We start from the raw sequence: 22,850 nt of genomic DNA, 5'->3' as shown, positions 1-22,850 counted from the left end.
TGGATGTGCAAGTGGGAAGCCAAAGGAAGAATCACATGTGCTATTAAGGAGATGTCACTTTCAGTGTGTGTATTTGTGCATAGCATCTTAGTAGAATATTCTCTTTGTATATGACTATATTTAGATTGTAACCATGAACTAAATCAAGTAAGAAGGTCTTTTCTTCTTCTACACTTTCTCGCTTACACTCTCTCCCCCTCTCTCACTCGTTTACTCACTTAACTAAACACAAACTCACTTGTTCTACACACTCGATCTCCTCATTCTCTTTTGTGTCTAAACTTACATGGTATCAGAGCAACATTGTTCCTAGTTACACACTCATCACAAACTTCCGCTTTATTGTTCCTCTTGTGTTGGTTTCAAACGCTAAACACTCTTCTCTTTAACCGTTGGGTAATACTATAAACCGGTGGACAAAACTCCATGGAAGGCACCAAGACCTTGATTGTTCCAGTTACTCTCAAAGGGGAGAACTACTTGTTGTGGGCAAGAACCACAAAGACGGCACTATGCGGCCGAGGGCTTTGGACCCATATTACCACAAGTGAGGCTCCCAAGGAAGAGCCTACCAAAGACGGCAAAGAAGCGGTCACAAGTGGTGAAGACAAATGGTTTCAAGAAGACCAAAGTGTGCTTGCCATCATCCAAAACTCTCTTGATGCTCCAATACTCGAAGCCTATTCATATTGTGAAACGGCCAAGGATCTATGGGACACATTGCAAAATGTGTTCGGTAACACCACCAATTTGAACCGAGTCTTTGAGATCAAGAGGGCCATTAACAATCTTAGCCAAGAAGACATGGAGTTCACAAAACACTTTGGAAAGTTTCGGTCTCTTTGGGCTGAGCTTGAAATGCTTAGGCCGGCGACGCTTGATCCGGCCATCTTGAACGAGAGGCGCGAGCAAGACAAGGTGTTCGGCCTCCTTCTCACACTGAATCCATCTTACAATGATCTCATAAAACATATCTTGAGGTCCGACAAGCTTCCTAGCCTAGATGAGGTGTGCAGCCAGATACAAAAGGAGCATGGCTCCATGGGGCTATTTGGAAATAAAGGTGAACTTGTAACCGCAAATAAGGTGGAGGCAGCGGCTGCAAACAAAGGTTCTACCGACATGATGACAAAAATCCTCCAGTATGTGACCATTGTAAGAAGCCCGGCCACTTCAAGAGCCGCTGCTGGATCCTTCATCCCCACCTTAGAGTCAACCGAGGCATGACCAACCGTGGAGGTCCAAAGGCTCACCAAGCGGCTATAGTGGGGGAAGTGACAACAACGGACACAAACCACCGAGTTATTGAAGGGAATGGTACTGCACTAGCCCCATCCTCGGAGCTGGTGAAGAGGTCAGACCTGGACGCCCTCATCAAAGCCATCAAGGAGGCCTCCGGTAACTCATTTCTTGCCTTAAAACCGGATAAACCCCTTATAGTAGATTCAGGGGCATCTCATCACATGATTAGTGATCCTAAGCTGATTAGTGACATTGAACCTGCCTTAGGGAATGTGACTATTGCAAATGGTGAAAAAGTACCGGTTAAGGGAATAGGAAACTTAAAATTATTTGATAAAGTATCTAAGGCCTTTTACATGTCTAGTTTCACATCTAACTTGCTATCAGTTAAGAGAGCTACCACTGATTTAAATTGCTATGCAATATTTGGTCCTAATAAGGTTTATTTTCAGGATATTGAGACAAGTAAAGTTCTTGGCCAAGGAGGATCTAAGGATGATCTCTATGTGCTTGAGGATTTGAACCTATCTTCTTCTTCTTCATCTTGTTTTAATTCGGTTATTGTTAAACCTAATGATCCTATTTGGCATGCTAGGCTAGGACACCCTCACTTTCGAGCTCTAGAACTCATGTTTCCAAATATTTCTTTCAAAAATGCTGAATGTGAAGCATGTATCCTTGGTAAACATTGCAAATCGGTTTTTTCTAAGTCTTTAACTATTTATGAAAATTGCTTTGATCTTGTTCATTCTGATATATGGACATCTCCATGCTTATCTAGAGAAAATCAAAAGTATTTTGTTACTTTTATTGATGAAAAGTCTAAGTATACTTGGCTAACCTTGCTTCCTTCTAAGGATAGAGTTCTTGAAGCATTTATTAGTTTCCAAAATTATATGACTAACCATTATAATGCAAAGATTAAAATATTGAGATCAGATAATGGGGGAGAATACACAAGTCATGCCTTTAAACAACATCTCACCAAATTTGGCATAATTCATCAAACCAGTTGCCCTTACACTCCACAACAAAATGGTGTTGCGGAAAGGAAGAACAAGCACCTAATGGAAGTGGCTCGGTCCATGATGTTTCACACTAATGTCCCAAAACGTTTTTGGAGTGATGCTGTCCTTGCGGCGTGTTATCTCATCAATCGCATACCCACAAGGATTTTACAAGACGTCTCTCCATTTGAGGTATTAAACAAAGAAAAACCTACGTTTGACCACTTAAGAGTATTTGGTTGTACTTGCTTTGTGTTGAGACCAGGTGAATTACGCGACAAACTTGAGGCCAAGAGCACCAAGGCAATGTTCATTGGCTATTCGACAACACAAAAAGGGTATAAGTGCTATGATCATGAAGCCAAAAGGGTCTTAGTATCTCGGGATGTGAAGTTCTTGGAGCATCAAGGATACTACAACAAGAAAAACTGGGATGACCTACGAGACTTGTCAAACCCTCCATCCGATCGGGCAACAAACCTCCGGATCATACTCGAACGGCTAGGCGTCACAAACGATCAGAACGATCGGGACGCCCCTATCTCACCCAAGCCAAACCCACCAAGAGAGCCTGAGCCACCTATAGAAAGCAGCTCCAGCGAGTCTAACAATCACCCAACGCCAATGGCCCCATTACATCATGAAGCGACTCCCTCGGAGAATCTTGAGGATGCGATTCATCCGGACGAGACAAATGAAAACCATGTCAATGGATACGAGGGTGATGACATTGAGGAAGTCATTCCCTTGAGACGCAGCCAAAGACTCAAGTTTCCCCCGTCTAACTGGCAAAACACGCGTGTGTACTATAACAATGCCGCCGTAGCACATCCGATTCAAGCGGTGTGCACGTTGGCTCACTTACCGGTGGAACACCAAGCCTTCCTTGGCCGAATTGATAAGCATTGGATCCCACAAACATATGATGAGGCTAAGGAGCACAAGGTATGGTGTGATGCGGTTCATGCTGAGAGAGTAGCTATGGAGAAAAACCACACATGGGATGAAGCCGAGTTACCCAAAGGGAAGAAGGCGGTCACCTCACGATGGATCTTCACCATTAAATACAGGAGTGATGGGGAGATTGAACGCCATAAGGCCCGCCTCGTCGCACGCGGGTTTACACAAACGTATGGGGAGGACTATCTTGATACGTTTGCTCCGGTGGCCAAACTACACACAGTTCGAGTAGTTCTATCCTTGGCCACCAACTTGGATTGGGAGCTTTGGCAAATGGACGTTAAGAATGCGTTCTTACAAGGTGAACTAGAGGATGAGGTGTACATGAGGCCACCACCTGGCCTAGAAGACACCATTGGACCTGGGAAAGTCTTTAAGCTCAACAAGGCCATATATGGTTTAAAACAATCTCCAAGAGCATGGTACCACAAACTAAGCACTACATTGCTTGGGAGAGGCTTCCGCAAATCAGAAGCTGATCACACCCTCTTCACACTACCAAGTGATAAAGGTATTATAGTCATTCTAGTATATGTTGATGATATCATCATATCTGGAAGTGACAAGGTAGGGATTCAAGACACCAAAGATTTCCTAAAATCAGTATTTGATATTAAAGACCTTGGAGAACTTAAGTATTTCCTTGGGATAGAGGTATGTAGGACTAATGAGGGATTATTCTTATCACAAAGAAAATATGCACTTGATCTCTTAGCTGAAGCAGGAAAACTTGGTTCAAAGGCTGTGACAACACCACTTGAAGAAAACTATAAAGCAGGAGGAAAGGGGGAGCTTGAGGCGGCTCCATTTGAAGATGTCACACGATATCGACGGCTAGTAGGTAAGCTTATATACCTTACTATTACTCGACCTGACATTTGTTTTGCTGTGAACCAGGCCAGCCAGCATATGCAAAACCCAACTGTCCATCATTGGATCATGGTGAACCGGATCCTCAAATACATCAAAGGTGCACCTGGACAAGGAATCTGGATGGGACACAATGAGAACACGGAACTAGTAGGATATTGTGATGCTGATTACGCCGGCGACCGCGAAGACCGTAGATCAACCACCGGATATTGCACATTCCTAGGAGGCAATCTTGTCACATGGAAAAGCAAGAAACAAAAGGTGGTATCCCTGTCAAGTGCTGAAGCGGAGTATAGGGCCATGAGGAAGCTAACTACAGAATTGATGTGGCTGAAAGCATTATTGAAGGATCTTGGAGTTGAGTCATCAAAACCTATCACAATGCACTGTGACAATGAAGCTGCTATTCACATAGCCACAAACTCGGTGTTTCACGAGAGGACAAAACACATTGAGGTCGATTGTCACAAGGTGCGAGAACAGATTCAGCTTGGTGTCACTCTCCCATGTCACACCAACAGCAAAGAACAACTAGCTGATATCCTTACAAAGGCAGCCAGCCCACAAGTATGTGAGTACATTCACTCCAAACTTGGCCTCAAAGATCTCAATCGGCCATGAGTATCTACACATGACACCTACACTCTTTTTCCCTTGAGTATAGTTTTTCCCAAGAGGTTTTCTATACTAAGGTTTTTAATGAGGGGTGTGTGCATGAGTCCAAGCTTGATCAATGCTCATGATCAAGCTTGAGGGGGAGTATGAACACACACACCCCTGTCCGTACGTCCGTACGTCCGTACGTCCGTACGTCCGTACGTCCGTACAACTAACACATTGGGCCGTCCGTACCATTTAGGGGCCTTGCAAGTCCAACCCATTGAAGACAGCCTCCAACGGTCACAAGACTTCGAGAACCTCCCCATTTAGCCGTTGGCGGCATTGTGCAAGTGGATGTGCAAGTGGGAAGCCAAAGGAAGAATCACATGTGCTATTAAGGAGATGTCACTTTCAGTGTGTGTATTTGTACATAGCATCTTAGTAGAATATTCTCTTTGTATATGACTATATTTAGATTGTAACCATGAACTAAATCAAGTAAGAAGGTCTTTTCTTCTTCTACACTTTCTCGCTTACACTCTCTCCGCCTCTCTCACTCGTTTACTCACTTAACTAAACACAAACTCACTTGTTCTACACACTCGATCTCCTCATTCTATTTTGTGTCTAAACTTACAAAAATATGTAACAATCCAATGCATTTGACTAATTATAAGAGTTCGGGTTGAATTTGGAGTGTTTAGACACCACTTTTACCCATTTTGTCCCGAAACAGGCTAAAATCAAGAAAACATTGATTCGAAGCAGTAAACAGCATTGTTACTGATTCTAGGGTCAGAATCTGTGACAGTCCAATGCATTTGACTAATTGTATGAGTTCGGGATGAATTTGGAGTGTTTAGACAACACTTAAGCCCGTTTTATCCCAAAACAGGCTTAAACCAAGAAAACAGGCTAAAACCGAGAGAAAACATTGTTTCGAAGCAGTACACATATATGTTACTCTTTCTAGGGTCAAAATATGTAACAATCCAATTCTTTTGACTAATTATGAAGGTTTGGGTTAAATTTGGAGTGTTTAGACACCACTTTTACCCATTTTGTCCCGAAAGAGGCTAAAACCGAGAAAACATTGATTCGAAACAGTAAACAGTTATGTTACTCTTTATAGGGTCAAAATATGTAACTATCCAATACATTTGACTAATTATAAGAGTTCGTGTTGAATTTGGAGTGTTTAGACACCCATTTTACCTATTTTGTCCCGAAACAGGCTAAAACTAAGAAAACATTGATTCGAAGCAGTAAACAGTTTTGTTACTGTTTCTAGGGTCAGAATGTTTGACAATTCAATTCTTTTAACTAATTATAAAAGTTCGGGTTGGATTTGGAGTGTTTAGACACCAGGTTTACCCATTTTATCCCGAAAGAGGCTAAAACCGAGAAAACATTGATTTGAAGCAGTAAACATCTATGTTACTCTTTATAGGGTCAAAATATGTAACAATCCAATGCATTTGACTAATTATAAGAGTTCGGGTTGAATTTGGAGTGTTTAGACACCACTTTTACCCATTTTGTCCCGAAACAGGCTAAAACCAAGAAAACATTCATTCGAAGCAGTAAACAGCTTTGTTACTGTTTCTAGGGTCAGAATCTGTGACAGTCCAATGCATTTGACTAATTGTATGAGTTCGGGATGAATTTGGAGTGTTTAGACAACACTTAAGCCCGTTTTATCCCAAAACAGGCTTAAACCAAGAAAACAGGTTAAAACCGAGAGAAAACATTGATTCGAATCAGTACACAGCTATGTTACTCTTTCTAGGGTCAAAATATGTAACAATCCAATTCTTTTAACTAATTATAAAAGTTCGGGTTGAATTTGGAGTGTTTAGCCACCACCAATTTTGTCCCGAAAGAGGCTAAAACCGAGAAAACATTGATTCGAAGCAGTAAACATCTATGTTACTCTTTATAGGGTCAAAATATGTAAAAATCCAATGCATTTGACTAATTATAAGAGTTCGGGTTGAATTTGGAGTGTTTAGACACCACTTTTACCCATTTTGTCCCGAAACAGGCTAAAATCAAGAAAACATTGATTCGAAGCAGTAAACAGCATTGTTACTGATTCTAGGGTCAGAATCTGTGACAGTCCAATGCATTTGACTAATTGTATGAGTTCGGGATGAATTTGGAGTGTTTAGACAACACTTAAGCCCGTTTTATCCCAAAACAGGCTTAAACCAAGAAAACAGGCTAAAACCGAGAGAAAACATTGTTTCGAAGCAGTACACAGATATGTTACTCTTTCTAGGGTCAAAATATGTCACAATCCAATTCTTTTGACTAATTATGAAGGTTTGGGTTAAATTTGGAGTGTTTAGACACCACTTTTACCCATTTTGTCCCGAAAGAGGCTAAAACCGAGAAAACATTGATTCGAAACAGTAAACAGTTATGTTATTCTTTATAGGGTCAAAATATGTAACTATCCAATACATTTGACTAATTATAAGAGTTCGTGTTGAATTTGGAGTGTTTAGACACCCATTTTACCTATTTTGTCCTGAAACAGGCTAAAACTAAGAAAACATTGATTCGAAGCAGTAAACAGTTTTGTTACTGTTTCTAGGGTCAGAATGTTTGACAATTCAATTCTTTTAACTAATTATAAAAGTTCGGGTTGGATTTGGAGTGTTTAGACACCAGGTTTACCCATTTTATCCCGAAAGAGGCTAAAACCGAGAAAACATTGATTTGAAGCAGTAAACATCTATGTTACTCTTTATAGGGTCAAAATATGTAACAATCCAATGCATTTGACTAATTATAAGAGTTCGGGTTATATTTGGAGTGTTTAGACACCACTTTTACCCATTTTGTCCCGAAACAGGCTAAAACCAAGAAAACATTCATTCGAAGCAGTAAACAGCTTTGTTACTGTTTCTAGGGTCAGAATCTGTGACAGTCCAATGCATTTGACTAATTGTATGAGTTCGGGATGAATTTGGAGTGTTTAGACAACACTTAAGCCCGTTTTATCCCAAAACAGGCTTAAACCAAGAAAACAGGTTAAAACCGAGAGAAAACATTGATTCGAATCAGTACACAGCTATGTTACTCTTTCTAGGGTCAAAATATGTAACAATCCAATTCTTTTAACTAATTATAAAAGTTCGGGTTGAATTTGGAGTGTTTAGCCACCACCAATTTTGTCCCGAAAGAGGCTAAAACCGAGAAAACATTGATTCGAAGCAGTAAACATCTATGTTACTCTTTATAGGGTCAAAATATGTAAAAATCCAATGCATTTGACTAATTATAAGAGTTCGGGTTGAATTTAGAGTGTTTAGACACCACTTTTACCCATTTTGTCCCGAAACAGGCTAAAATCAAGAAAACATTGATTCGAAGCAGTAAACAGCATTGTTACTGATTCTAGGGTCAGAATCTGTGACAGTCCAATGCATTTGACTAATTATAAGAGTTCGGGTTGAATTTGGAATGTTTAGACACCACTTTTACCTATTTTGTCCCCAAACAGGCTAAAACCAAGAAAACATTGATTCGAAGCAGTAAACAGTTTTGTTACTGTTTCTTGGGTCAAAATATGTAACAATCCAATTCTTTTAACTAATTATAAAAGTTCGGGTTGAATTTGGAGTGTTTAGCCACCACCAATTTTGTCCCGAAAGAGGCTAAAACCGAGAAAACATTGATTCGAAGCAGTAAACATCTATGTTACTCTTTATAGGGTCAAAATATGTAACAATCCAATGCATTTGACTAATTATAAGAGTTCGGGTTGAATTTGGAGTGTTTAGACACCACTTTTACCCATTTTGTCCCGAAACAGGCTAAAACCAAGAAAACATTGATTCGAAGCAGTAAACAGCATTGTTACTGTTTCTAGGGTCAGAATCTGTGACAGTCCAATGCATTTGACTAATTGTATGAGTTCGGGATGAATTTGGAGTGTTTAGACAACACTTAAGCCCGTTTTATCCCAAAACAGGCTTAAACCAAGAAAACAGGCTAAAACCGAGAGAAAACATTGATTCGAAGCAGTAAACAGTTTTGTTACTGTTTCTAGGGTCAGAATATTTGACAATCCAATTCTTTTAACTAATTATAAAAGTTCGGGTTGGATTTGGAGTGTTTAGACACCAGGTTTACCCATTTTATCCCGAAAGAGGCTAAAACCGAGAAAACATTGATTTGAAGCAGTAAACATCTATGTTACTCTTTATAGGGTCAAAATATGCAACAATCCAATGCATTTTACTAATTATAAGAGTTCGGGTTGAATTTGGAGTGTTTAGACACCACTTTTACCCATTTTGTCCCGAAACAGGCTAAAATCAAGAAAACATTGATTCGAAGCAGTAAACAGCATTGTTACTGATTCTAGGGTCAGAATCTGTGACAGTCCAATGCATTTGACTAATTGTATGAGTTCAGGATGAATTTGGAGTGTTTAGACAACACTTAAGCCTGTTTTATCCCAAAACAGGCTTAAACCAAGAAAACAGGCTAAAACCGAGAGAAAACATTGTTTCGAAGCAGTACACAGCTATGTTACTCTTTCTAGGGTCAAAATATGTAACAATCCAATTCTTTTAACTAATTATAAAAGTTCGGGTTGAATTTGGAGTGTTTAGCCACCACCAATTTTGTCCCGAAAGAGGCTAAAACCGAGAAAACATTGATTCGAAGCAGTAAACATCTATGTTACTCTTTATAGGGTCAAAATATGTAAAAATCCAATGCATTTGACTAATTATAAGAGTTCGGGTTGAATTTGGAGTGTTTAGACACCACTTTTACCCATTTTGTCCCGAAACAGGCTAAAATCAAGAAAACATTGATTCGAAGCAGTAAACAGCATTGTTACTGATTCTAGGGTCAGAATCTGTGACAGTCCAATGCATTTGACTAATTGTATGAGTTCGGGATGAATTTGGAGTGTTTAGACAACACTTAAGCCCGTTTTATCCCAAAACTGGCTTAAACCAAGAAAACAGGCTAAAAACGAGAGAAAACATTGTTTCGAAGCATTACACAGCTATGTTACTCTTTCTTGGGTCAAAATATGTAAAAATCCAATTCTTTTAACTAATTATAAAAGTTCGGGTTGAATTTGGAGTGTTTAGACACCACCAATTTTGTCCCGAAAGAGGCTAAAACCGAGAAAACATTGATTCGAAGCAGTAAACAGTTATGTTACTCTTTATAGGGTCAAAATATGTAACTATCCAATACATTTGACTAACTATAAGAGTTCGTGTTGAATTTGGAGTGTTTAGACACCCATTTTACCTATTTTGTCCCGAAACAGGCTAAAACTAAGAAAACATTTATTCGAAGCAGTAAACAGTTTTGTTACTGTTTCTAGGGTCAGAATGTTTGACAATCCAATTCTTTTAACTAATTATAAAAGTTCGGGTTGGATTTGGAGTGTTTAGACACCAGGTTTACCCATTTTATCCCGAAAGAGGCTAAAACCGAGAAAACATTGATTTGAAGCAGTAAACATCTATGTTACTCTTTATAGGGTCAAAATATGTAACAATCCAATGCATTTGACTAATTATAAAAGTTCGGGTTGAATTTGGAGTGTTTAGACACCACTTTTACCCATTTTGTCCCGAAACAGGCTAAAACCAAGAAAACATTGATTCGAAGCAGTAAACAGCATTGTTACTGTTTCTAGGGTCAGAATCTGTGACAGTCCAATGCATTTGACTAATTGTATGAGTTCGGGATGAATTTGGAGTGTTTAGACAACACTTAAGCCCGTTTTATCCCAAAACAGGCTTAAACCAAGAAAACAGGCTAAAACCGAGAGAAAACATTGATTCGAAGCAGTAAACAGTTTTGTTACTGTTTCTAGGGTCAGAATGTTTGACAATCCAATTCTTTTAACTAATTATAAAAGTTCGGGTTGGATTTGGAGTGTTTAGACACCAGGTTTACCCATTTTATCCCGAAAGAGGCTAAAACCGAGAAAACATTGATTTGAAGCAGTAAACATCTATGTTACTCTTTATAGGGTCAAAATATGCAACAATCCAATGCATTTTACTAATTATAAGAGTTCGGGTTGAATTTGGAGTGTTTAGACACCACTTTTACCCATTTTGTCCCGAAACAGGCTAAAATCAAGAAAACATTGATTCGAAGCAGTAAACAGCATTGTTACTGATTCTAGGGTCAGAATCTGTGACAGTCCAATGCATTTGACTAATTGTATGAGTTCGGGATGAATTTGGAGTGTTTAGACAACACTTAAGCCCGTTTTATCCCAAAACAGGCTTAAACCAAGAAAACAGGCTAAAACCGAGAGAAAACATTGTTTCGAAGCAGTACACAGCTATGTTACTCTTTCTAGGGTCAAAATATGTAACAATCCAATTCTTTTAACTAATTATAAAAGTTCGGGTTGAATTTGGAGTGTTTAGCCACCACCAATTTTGTCCCGAAAGAGGCTAAAACCGAGAAAACATTGATTCGAAGCAGTAAACATCTATGTTACTCTTTATAGGGTCAAAATATGTAAAAATCCAATGCATTTGACTAATTATAAGAGTTCGGGTTGAATTTGGAGTGTTTAGACACCACTTTTACCCATTTTGTCCCGAAACAGGCTAAAATCAAGAAAACATTGATTCGAAGCAGTAAACAGCATTGTTACTGATTCTAGGGTCAGAATCTGTGACAGTCCAATGCATTTGACTAATTGTATGAGTTCGGGATGAATTTGGAGTGTTTAGACAACACGTAAGCCCGTTTTATCCCAAAACTGGCTTAAACCAAGAAAACAGGCTAAAACCGAGAGAAAACATTGTTTCGAAGCATTACACAGCTATGTTACTCTTTCTTGGGTCAAAATATGTAAAAATCCAATTCTTTTAACTAATTATAAAAGTTCGGGTTGAATTTGGAGTGTTTAGACACCACCAATTTTGTCCCGAAAGAGGCTAAAACCGAGAAAACATTGATTCGAAGCAGTAAACAGTTATGTTACTCTTTATAGGGTCAAAATATGTAACTATCCAATACATTTGACTAACTATAAGAGTTCGTGTTGAATTTGGAGTGTTTAGACACCCATTTTACCTATTTTGTCCCGAAACAGGCTAAAACTAAGAAAACATTTATTCGAAGCAGTAAACAGTTTTGTTACTGTTTCTAGGGTCAGAATGTTTGACAATCCAATTCTTTTAACTAATTATAAAAGTTCGGGTTGGATTTGGAGTGTTTAGACACCAGGTTTACCCATTTTATCCCGAAAGAGGCTAAAACCGAGAAAACATTGATTTGAAGCAGTAAACATCTATGTTACTCTTTATAGGGTCAAAATATGTAACAATCCAATGCATTTGACTAATTATAAGAGTTCGGGTTGAATTTGGAGTGTTTAGACACCACTTTTACCCATTTTGTCCCGAAACAGGCTAAAACCAAGAAAACATTGATTCGAAGCAGTAAACAGCATTGTTACTGTTTCTAGGGTCAGAATCTGTGACAGTCCAATGCATTTGACTAATTGTATGAGTTCGGGATGAATTTGGAGTGTTTAGACAACACTTAAGCCCGTTTTATCCCAAAACAGGCTTAATCCAAGAAAACAGGCTAAAACCGAGAGAAAACATTGATTCGAAGCAGTATACAGTTTTGTTACTGTTTCTAGGGTCAGAATGTTTGACAATCCAATTCTTTTAACTAATTATAAAAGTTCGGGTTGGATTTGGAGTGTTTAGACACCAGGTTTACCCATTTTATCCCGAAAGAGGCTAAAACCGAGAAAACATTGATTTGAAGCAGTAAACATCTATGTTACTCTTTATAGGGTCAAAATATGCAACAATCCAATGCATTTTACTAATTATAAGAGTTCGGGTTGAATTTGGAGTGTTTAGACACCACTTTTACCCATTTTGTCCCGAAACAGGCTAAAATCAAGAAAACATTGATTCGAAGCAGTAAACAGCATTGTTACTGATTCTAGGGTCAGAATCTGTGATAGTCCAATGCATTTGACTAATTGTATGAGTTCGGGATGAATTTGGAGTGTTTAGACAACACTTAAGCCCGTTTTATCCCAAAACAGGCTTAAACCAAGAAACCAGGCTAAAACCGAGAGAAAACATTGTTTCGAAGCAGTACACAGCTATGTTACTCTTTCTAGGGTCAAAATATGTAACAATCCAATTCTTTTGACTAATTATGAAGGTTTGGGTTAAATTTGGAGTGTTTAGACACCACTTTTACCCATTTTGTCCCGAAAGAGGCTAAAACCGAGAAAACATTGATTCGAAGCAGTAAACAGTTATGTTACTCTTTATTGGGTCAAAATATGTAACTATCCAATACATTTGACTAATTATAAGAGTTCGTGTTGAATTTGGAGTGTTTAGACACCCATTTTACCTATTTTGTCCCGAAACAGGCTAAAACTAAGAAAACATTGATTCGAAGCAGTAAACAGTTTTGTTACTGTTTCTAGGGTCAGAATGTTTGACAATCCAATTCTTTTAACTAATTTTAGAAGTTCGGGTTGGATTTGGAGTGTTTAGACACCAGGTTTACCCATTTTATCCCGAAAGAGGCTAAAACCGAGAAAACATTGATTTGAAGCAGTAAACATCTATGTTACTCTTTATAGGGTCAAAATATGTAACCATCCAATGCATTTGACTAATTATAAGAGTTCGGGTTGAATTTGGAGTGTTTAGACACCACTTTTACCCATTTTGTCCCGAAACAGGCTAAAACCAAGAAAACATTCATTCGAAGCAGTAAACAGCTTTGTTACTGTTTCTAGGGTCAGAATCTGGGACAATACAATGCATTTGACTAATTGTATGAGTTCGGGATGAATTTGGAGTGTTTAGACAACACTTAAACTCGTTTTATCACAAAACAGGCTCAAACCAAGAAAACAGGTTAAAACCGAGAGAAAACATTGATTCGAATCAGTACACAGCTACGTTACTCTTTGTAGGGTCAAAATATGTAACAATCCAATTCTTTTAACTAATTATAATAGTTCGGGTTGAATTTGGAGTGTTTAGACACCACCAATTTTGTCGCGAAAGAGGCTAAAACCGAGAAAACATTGATTCGAAGCAGTAAACAGTTATGTTACTCTTTATAGGGTCAAAATATGCAACTATCCAATACATTTGACTAACTATAAGAGTTCGTGTTGAATTTGGAGTGTTTAGACACCCATTTTACCTATTTTGTCCCGAAACAGGCTAAAACTAAGAAAACATTGATTCGAAGCAGTAAACAGTTTTGTTACTGTTTCTAGGGTTAGAATGTTTGACAATCCAATTCTTTTAACTAATTATAAAAGTTCGGGTTGGATTTGGAGTGTTTAGACACCAGGTTTACCCATTTTATCCCGAAAGAGGCTAAAACCGAGAAAACATTGATTTGAAGCAGTAAACATCTATGTTACTCTTTATAGGATCAAAATATGTAACAATCCAATGCATTTGACTAATTATAAGAGTTCGGGTTGAATTTGGAGTGTTTAGACACCACTTTTACCCATTTTGTCCCGAAACAGGCTAAAACCAAGAAAACATTGATTCGAAGCAGTAAACAGCATTGTTACTGTTTCTAGGGTCAGAATCTGTGACAGTCCAATGCATTTGACTAATTGTATGAGTTCGGGATGAATTTGGAGTGTTTAGACAACACTTAAGCTCGTTTTATCCCAAAACAGGCTTAAACCAAGAAAACAGGCTAAAACCGAGAGAAAACATTGATTCGAAGCAGTAAACAGTTTTGTTACTGTTTCTAGGGTCAGAATGTTTGACAATCCAATTCTTTTAACTAATTATAAAAGTTCGGGTTGGATTTGGAGTGTTTAGACACCAGGTTTACCCATTTTATCCCGAAAGAGGCTAAAACCGAGAAAACATTGATTTGAAGCAGTAAACATCTATGTTACTCTTTATAGGGTCAAAATATGTAACAATCCAATACATTTGACTAATTATAAGAGTTCGGGTTGAATTTGGAGTGTTTAGACACCACTTTTACCCATTTTGTCCCGAAACAGGCTAAAACCAAGAAAACATTGATTCGAAGCAGTAAACAGCATTGTTACTGTTTCTAGGGTCAGAATCTGTGACAGTCCAATACATTTGACTAATTATAAGAGTTCGGGTTGAATTTGGAATGTTTAGACACCACTTTTACCTATTTTGTCCCCAAACAGGCTAAAACCAAGAAAACATTGATTCGAAGCAGTAAACAGTTTTGTTACTGTTTCTAGGGTCAGAATGTTTGACAATCTAATTCTTTTAACTAATTATAAAAGTTCGGGTTGGATTTGGAGTGTTTAGACACCAGGTTTACCCATTTTATCCCGAAAGAGGCTAAAACCAAGAAAACAATGATTCGAAGCAGTAAACATCTATGTTACTCTTTATAGGGTCAAAATATGAAACAATCCAATGCATTTGACTAATTACAAGAGTTCGGGTTGAATTTGGAGTGTTTAGACACCACTTTTACCCATTTTGTCCCGAAACAGGCTAAAACCAAGAAAACATTGATTCGAAGCAGTAAACAGCATTGTTACTGTTTCTAGGGTCAGAATCTGTGACAATACAATGCATTTGACTAATTGTATGAGTTCGGGATGAATTTGGAGTGTTTAGACAACACTTAAGCCCGTTTTATCCCAAAACAGGCTTAAACCAAGAAAACAGGCTAAAACCGAGAGAAAACATTGTTTCGAAGCAGTACACAGCTATGTTACTCTTTCTTGGGTCAAAATATGTAACAATACAATTCTTTTGACTAATTATAAAAGTTCGGGTTGAATTTGGAGTGTTTAGACACCACTTTTACCAATTTTGTCCCGAAAGAGGCTAAAACCGAGAAAACATTGATTCGAAGCAGTAAACAGTTATGTTACTCTTTATAGGGTCAAAATATGTAACTATCCAATACATTTGACTAATTATAAGAGTTCGGGTTGAATTTGGAGTGTTTAGACACCACTTTTACCTATTTTGTCCCGAAACAGGCTAAAACCAAGAAAACATTGATTCGAAGCAGTAAACAGTTTTGTTACTGTTTCTAGGGTCAGAATGTTTGACAATCCAATTCTTTTAACTAATTATAAAAGTTTGGGTTGGATTTGGAGTGTTTAGACACCAGGTTTACCCATTTTATCCCGAAAGAGGCTAAAACCGAGAAAACATTGATTTGAAGCAGTAAACATCTATGTTACTTTTTATAGGGTCAAAATATGTAACAATCCAATGCATTTGACTAATTATAAGAGTTCGGGTTGAATTTGGAGTGTTTAGACACCACTTTTACCCATTTTGTCCCGAAACAGGCTAAAACCAAGAAAACATTGATTCGAAGCAGTAAACAGCATTGTTACTGTTTCTAGGGTCAGAATCTGTGACAATACAATGCATTTGACTAATTGTATGAGTTCGGGATGAATTTGGAGTGTTTAGACAACACTTAAGCCCGTTTTATCCCAAAACAGGCTTAAACCAAGAAAACATTGATTCGAAGCAGTAAACAGTTTTGTTACTGTTTCTAGGGTCAGAATGTTTGACAATCCAATTCTTTTAACTAATTATAAAAGTTCGGGTTGGATTTGGAGTGTTTAGACACCAGGTTTACCCATTTTATCCCGAAAGAGGCTAAAACCAAGAAAACAATGATTCGAAGCAGTAAACATCTATGTTACTCTTTATAGGGTCAAAATATGAAACAATCCAATGCATTTGACTAATTACAAGAGTTCGGGTTGAATTTGGAGTGTTTAGACACCACTTTTACCCATTTTGTCCCGAAACAGGCTAAAACCAAGAAAACATTGATTCGAAGCAGTAAACAGCATTGTTACTGTTTCTAGGGTCAGAATCTGTGACAATACAATGCATTTGACTAATTGTATGAGTTCGGGATGAATTTGGAGTGTTTAGACAACACTTAAACTCGTTTTATCCCAAAACAGGCTTAAACCAAGAAAACAGGCTAAAACCGAGAGAAAACATTGTTTCGAAGCATTACACAGCTATGTTACTCTTTCTAGGGTCAGAATGTTTGACAATCCAATTCTTTTAACTAATTATAAAAGTTCGGGTTGGATTTGGAGTGTTTAGACACCAGGTTTACCCATTTTATCCCGAAAGAGGCTAAAACCGAGAAAACATTGATTTGAAGCAGTAAACATCTATGTTACTCTTTATAGGGTCAAAATATGTAACAATCCAATACATTTGACTAATTACAAGAGTTCGGGTTGAATTTGGAGTGTTTAGACACCACTTTTACCCATTTTGTCCCGAAACAGGCTAAAACCAAGAAAACATTGATTCGAAGCAGTAAACAGCATTGTTACTGTTTCTAGGGTCAGAAACTGTGACAGTCCAATGCATTTGACTAATTGTATGAGTTCGGGATGAATTTGGAGTGTTTAGACAACACTTAAGCCCGTTTTATCCCAAAACAGGCTTAAACCAAGAAAACAGGCTAAAACCGAGAGAAAACATTGTTTCGAAGCAGTACACAGCTATGTTACTCTTTCTTGGGTCAAAATATGTAACAATCCAATTCTTTTGACTAATTATAAAAGTTCGGGTTGAATTTGGAGTGTTTAGACACCACTTTTACCAATTTTGTCCCGAAAGAGGCTAAAACCGAGAAAACATTGATTCGAAGCAGTAAACAGTTATGTTACTCTTTATAGGGTCAAAATATGTAACTATCCAATACATTTGACTAATTATAAGAGTTCGGGTTGAATTTGGAGTGTTTAGACACCACTTTTACCTATTTTGTCCCGAAACAGGCTAAAACCAAGAAAACATTGATTCGAAGCAGTAAACAGTTTTGTTACTGTTTCTAGGGTCAGAATGTTTGACAATCCAATTCTTTTAACTAATTATAAAAGTTTGGGTTGGATTTGGAGTGTTTAGACACCAGGTTTACCCATTTTATCCCGAAAGAGGCTAAAACCGAGAAAACATTGATTTGAAGCAGTAAACATCTATGTTACTCTTTATAGGGTCAAAATATGTAACAATCCAATGCATTTGACTAATTATAAGAGTTCGGGTTGAATTTGGAGTGTTTAGACACCACTTTTACCCATTTTGTCCCGAAACAGGCTAAAACCAAGAATACATTCATTCGAAGCAGTAAACAGCTTTGTTACTGTTTCTAGGGTCAGAATCTGGGACAATACAATGCATTTGACTAATTGTATGAGTTCGGGATGAATTTGGAGTGTTTAGACAACACTTAAACTCGTTTTATCACAAAACAGGCTCAAACCAAGAAAACAGGTTAAAACCGAGAGAAAACATTGATTCGAATCAGTACACAGCTACGTTACTCTTTGTAGGTTCAAAATATGTAACAATCCAATTCTTTTAACTAATTATAAAAGTTCGGGTTGAATTTGGAGTGTTTAGACACCACCAATTTTGTCCCGAAAGAGGCTAAAACCGAGAAAACATTGATTCGAAGCAGTAAACAGTTATGTTACTCTTTATAGGGTCAAAATATGTAACTATCCAATACATTTGACTAACTATAAGAGTTCGTGTTGAATTTGGAGTGTTTAGACACCCATTTTACCTATTTTGTCCCGAAACAGGCTAAAACTAAGAAAACATTGATTCGAAGCAGTAAACAGTTTTGTTACTGTTTCTAGGGTCAGAATGTTTGACAATCCAATTCTTTTAACTAATTATAAAAGTTCGGGTTGGATTTGGAGTGTTTAGACACCAGGTTTACCCATTTTATCCCGAAAGAGGCTAAAACCAAGAAAACAATGATTCGAAGCAGTAAACATCTATGTTACTCTTTATAGGGTCAAAATATGAAACAATCCAATGCATTTGACTAATTACAAGAGTTCGGGTTGAATTTGGAGTGTTTAGACACCACTTTTACCCATTTTGTCCCGAAACAGGCTAAAACCAAGAAAACATTGATTCGAAGCAGTAAACAGCATTGTTACTCTTTATAGGGTCAAAATATGTAACAATCCAATGCATTTGACTAATTACAAGAGTTCGGGTTGAATTTGGAGTGTTTAGACACCACTTTTAGCCATTTTGTCCCGAAACAGGCTAAAACCAAGAAAACATTGATTCGAAGCAGTAAACAGCATTGTTACTGTTTCTAGGGTCAGAAACTGTGACAGTCCAATGCATTTGACTAATTGTATGAGTTCGGGATGAATTTGGAGTGTTTAGACAACACTTAAGCCCGTTTTATCCCAAAACAGGCTTAAACCAAGAAAACAGGCTAAAACCGAGAGAAAACATTGTTTCGAAGCAGTACACAGCTATGTTACTCTTTCTTGGGTCAAAATATGTAACAATCCAATTCTTTTGACTAATTATAAAGGTTTGGGTTAAATTTGGAGTGTTTAGACACCACTTTTACCCATTTTGTCCCGAAAGAGGCTAACACCGAGAAAACATTGATTTGAAGCAGTAAACAGTTATGTTACTCTTTATAGGGTCAAAATATGTAACTATCCAATACATTTGACTAATTATAAGAGTTCGGGTTGAATTTGGAGTGTTTAGACACCACTTTTACCCATTTTGTCCCGAAACAGGCTAAAACCAAGAAAACATTGATTCGAAGCAGTAAACAGCATTGTTACTGTTTCTAGGGTCAGAAACTGTGACAGTCCAATGCATTTGACTAATTGTATGAGTTCGGGATGAATTTGGAGTGTTTAGACAACACTTAAGCCCGTTTTATCCCAAAACAGGCTTAAACCAAGAAAACAGGCTAAAACCGAGAGAAAACATTGTTTCGAAGCAGTACACAGCTATGTTACTCTTTCTTGGGTCAAAATATGTAACAATCCAATTCTTTTGACTAATTATAAAGGTTTGGGTTAAATTTGGAGTGTTTAGACACCACTTTTACCCATTTTGTCCCGAAAGAGGCTAACACCGAGAAAACATTGATTTGAAGCAGTAAACAGTTATGTTACTCTTTATAGGGTCAAAATATGTAACTATCCAATACATTTGACTAATTATAAGAGTTCGGGTTGAATTTGGAGTGTTTAGACACCACTTTTACCTATTTTGTCCCGAAACAGGCTAAAACCAAGAAAACATTGATTCGAAGCAGTAAACAGTTTTGTTACTGTTTCTAGGGTCAGAATGTTTGACAATCCAATTCTTTTAACTAATTATAAAAGTTTGGGTTGGATTTGGAGTGTTTAGACACCAGGTTTACCCATTTTATCCCGAAAGAGGCTAAAACCGAGAAAACATTGATTTGAAGCAGTAAACAGTTATGTTACTCTTTATAGGGTCAAAATATATAACTATCCAATACATTTGACTAATTATAAGAGTTTGGGTTGAATTTCGAGTGTTTAGACACCACTTTTACCTATTTTGTCCCGAAACAGGCTAAAACCAAGAATACATTGATTCGAAGCAGTAAACAGTTTTGTTACTGTTTCTAGGGTCAGAATGTTTGACAATCCAATTCTTTTAACTAATTATAAAAGTTCGGGTTGGATTTGGAGTGTTTAGACACCAGGTTTACCCATTTTATCCCGAAAGAGGCTAAAACCGAGAAAACATTGATTTGAAGCAGTAAACATCTATGTTACTCTTTATAGGGCCAAAATATGTAACAATCCAATACATTTGACTAATTATAAGAGTTCGGGTTGAATTTGGAGTGTTTAGACACCACTTTTACCCATTTTGTCCCGAAACAGGCTAAAACCAAGAAAACATTGATTCGAAGCAGTAAACAGCATTGTTACTGTTTCTAGGGTCAGAATCTGTGACAGTCCAATACATTTGACTAATTATAAGAGTTCGGGTTGAATTTGGAATGTTTAGACACCACTTTTACCTATTTTGTCCCCAAACAGGCTAAAACCAAGAAAACATTGATTCGAAGCAGTAAACAGTTTTGTTACTGTTTCTAGGGTCAGAATGTTTGACAATCCAATTCTTTTAACTAATTATAAAAGTTCGGGTTGGATTTGGAGTGTTTAGACACCAGGTTTACCCATTTTATCCCGAAAGAGGCTAAAACCAAGAAAACAATGATTCGAAGCAGTAAACATCTATGTTACTCTTTATAGGGTCAAAATATGTAACAATCCAATGCATTTGACTAATTACAAGAGTTCGGGTTGAATTTGGAGTGTTTAGACACCACTTTTACCCATTTTGTCCCGAAACAGGCTAAAACCAAGAAAACATTGATTCGAAGCAGTAAACAGCATTGTTACTGTTTCTAGGGTCAGAAACTGTGACAGTCCAATGCATTTGACTAATTGTATGAGTTCGGGATGAATTTGGAGTGTTTAGACAACACTTAAGCCCGTTTTATCCCAAAACAGGCTTAAACCAAGAAAACAGGCTAAAACCGAGAGAAAACATTGTTTCGAAGCAGTACACAGCTATGTTACTCTTTCTTGGGTCAAAATATGTAACAATCCAATTCTTTTGACTAATTATAAAGGTTTGGGTTAAATTTGGAGTGTTTAGACACCACTTTTACCCATTTTGTCCCGAAAGAGGCTAACACCGAGAAAACATTGATTTGAAGCAGTAAACAGTTATGTTACTCTTTATAGGGTCAAAATATGTAACTATCCAATACATTTGACTAATTATAAGAGTTCGGGTTGAATTTGGAGTGTTTAGACACCACTTTTACCTATTTTGTCCCGAAACAGGCTAAAACCAAGAAAACATTGATTCGAAGCAGTAAACAGTTTTGTTACTGTTTCTAGGGTCAGAATGTTTGACAATCCAATTCTTTTAACTAATTATAAAAGTTTGGGTTGGATTTGGAGTGTTTAGACACCAGGTTTACCCATTTTATCCCGAAAGAGGCTAAAACCGAGAAAACATTGATTTGAAGCAGTAAACAGTTATGTTACTCTTTATAGGGTCAAAATATATAACTATCCAATACATTTGACTAATTATAAGAGTTCAGGTTGAATTTCGAGTGTTTAGACACCACTTTTACCTATTTTGTCCCGAAACAGGCTAAAACCAAGAATACATTGATTCGAAGCAGTGAACAGTTTTGTTACTGTTTCTAGGGTCAGAATGTTTGACAATCCAATTCTTTTAACTAACTATAAAAGTTCGGGTTGGATTTGGAGTGTTTAGACACCAGGTTTACCCATTTTATCCCGAAAGAGGCTAAAACCGAGAAAACATTGATTTGAAGCAGTAAACATCTATGTTACTCTTTATAGGGTCAAAATATGTAACAATCCAATACATTTGACTAATTATAAGAGTTCGGGTTGAATTTGGAGTGTTTAGACACCACTTTTACCCATTTTGTCCCGAAACAGGCTAAAACCAAGAAAACATTGATTCGAAGCAGTAAACAGCATTGTTACTGTTTCTAGGGTCAGAATCTGTGACAGTCCAATACATTTGACTAATTATAAGAGTTCGGGTTGAATTTGGAATGTTTAGACACCACTTTTACCTATTTTGTCCCCAAACAGGCTAAAACCAAGAAAACATTGATTCGAAGCAGTAAACAGTTTTGTTACTGTTTCTAGGGTCAGAATGTTTGACAATCCAATTCTTTTAACTAATTATAAAAGTTCGGGTTGGATTTGGAGTGTTTAGACACCAGGTTTACCCATTTTATCCCGAAAGAGGCTAAAACCAAGAAAACAATGATTCGAAGCAGTAAACATCTATGTTACTCTTTATAGGGTCAAAATATGAAACAATCCAATGCATTTGACTAATTACAAGAGTTCGGGTTGAATTTGGAGTGTTTAGACACCACTTTTACCCATTTTGTCCCGAAACAGGCTAAAACCAAGAAAACATTGATTCGAAGCAGTAAACAGTTTTGTTACTGTTTCTAGGGTCAGAATGTTTGACAATCCAATTCTTTTAACTAATTATAAAAGTTCGGGTTGGATTTGGAGTGTTTAGACACCAGGTTTACCCATTTTATCCCGAAAGAGGCTAAAACCGAGAAAACATTGATTTGAAGCAGTAAACATCTATGTTACTCTTTATAGGGTCAAAATATGTAACAATCCAATATATTTGACTAATTATAAGAGTTCGGGTTGAATTTGGAGTGTTTAGACACCACTTTTACCCATTTTGTCCCGAAACAGGCTAAAACCAAGAAAACATTGATTCGAAGCAG

At 37.3% G+C, this 22,850-nt stretch overlaps 1 pseudogene; it reads left to right on the top strand.

The window, feature by feature from the left end:
• The first annotated feature begins 426 nt into the window (after window positions 1-426).
• Window positions 427-5,255, top strand: LOC147928538 (uncharacterized; annotated as a pseudogene).
• Window positions 5,256-22,850: the final 17,595 nt, after the last annotated feature.

This window comes from Camelina sativa, chromosome 14 (assembly GCF_030686135.1).
Source record: "Camelina sativa cultivar CO46 ecotype springtype chromosome 14, ASM3068613v1".
NCBI classification, from domain to species: Eukaryota; Viridiplantae; Streptophyta; class Magnoliopsida; order Brassicales; family Brassicaceae; genus Camelina; species Camelina sativa.
The sequence above is the reverse complement of the archived record's forward strand: the minus strand, read 5'-3'. Positions and strand labels throughout refer to the sequence as shown.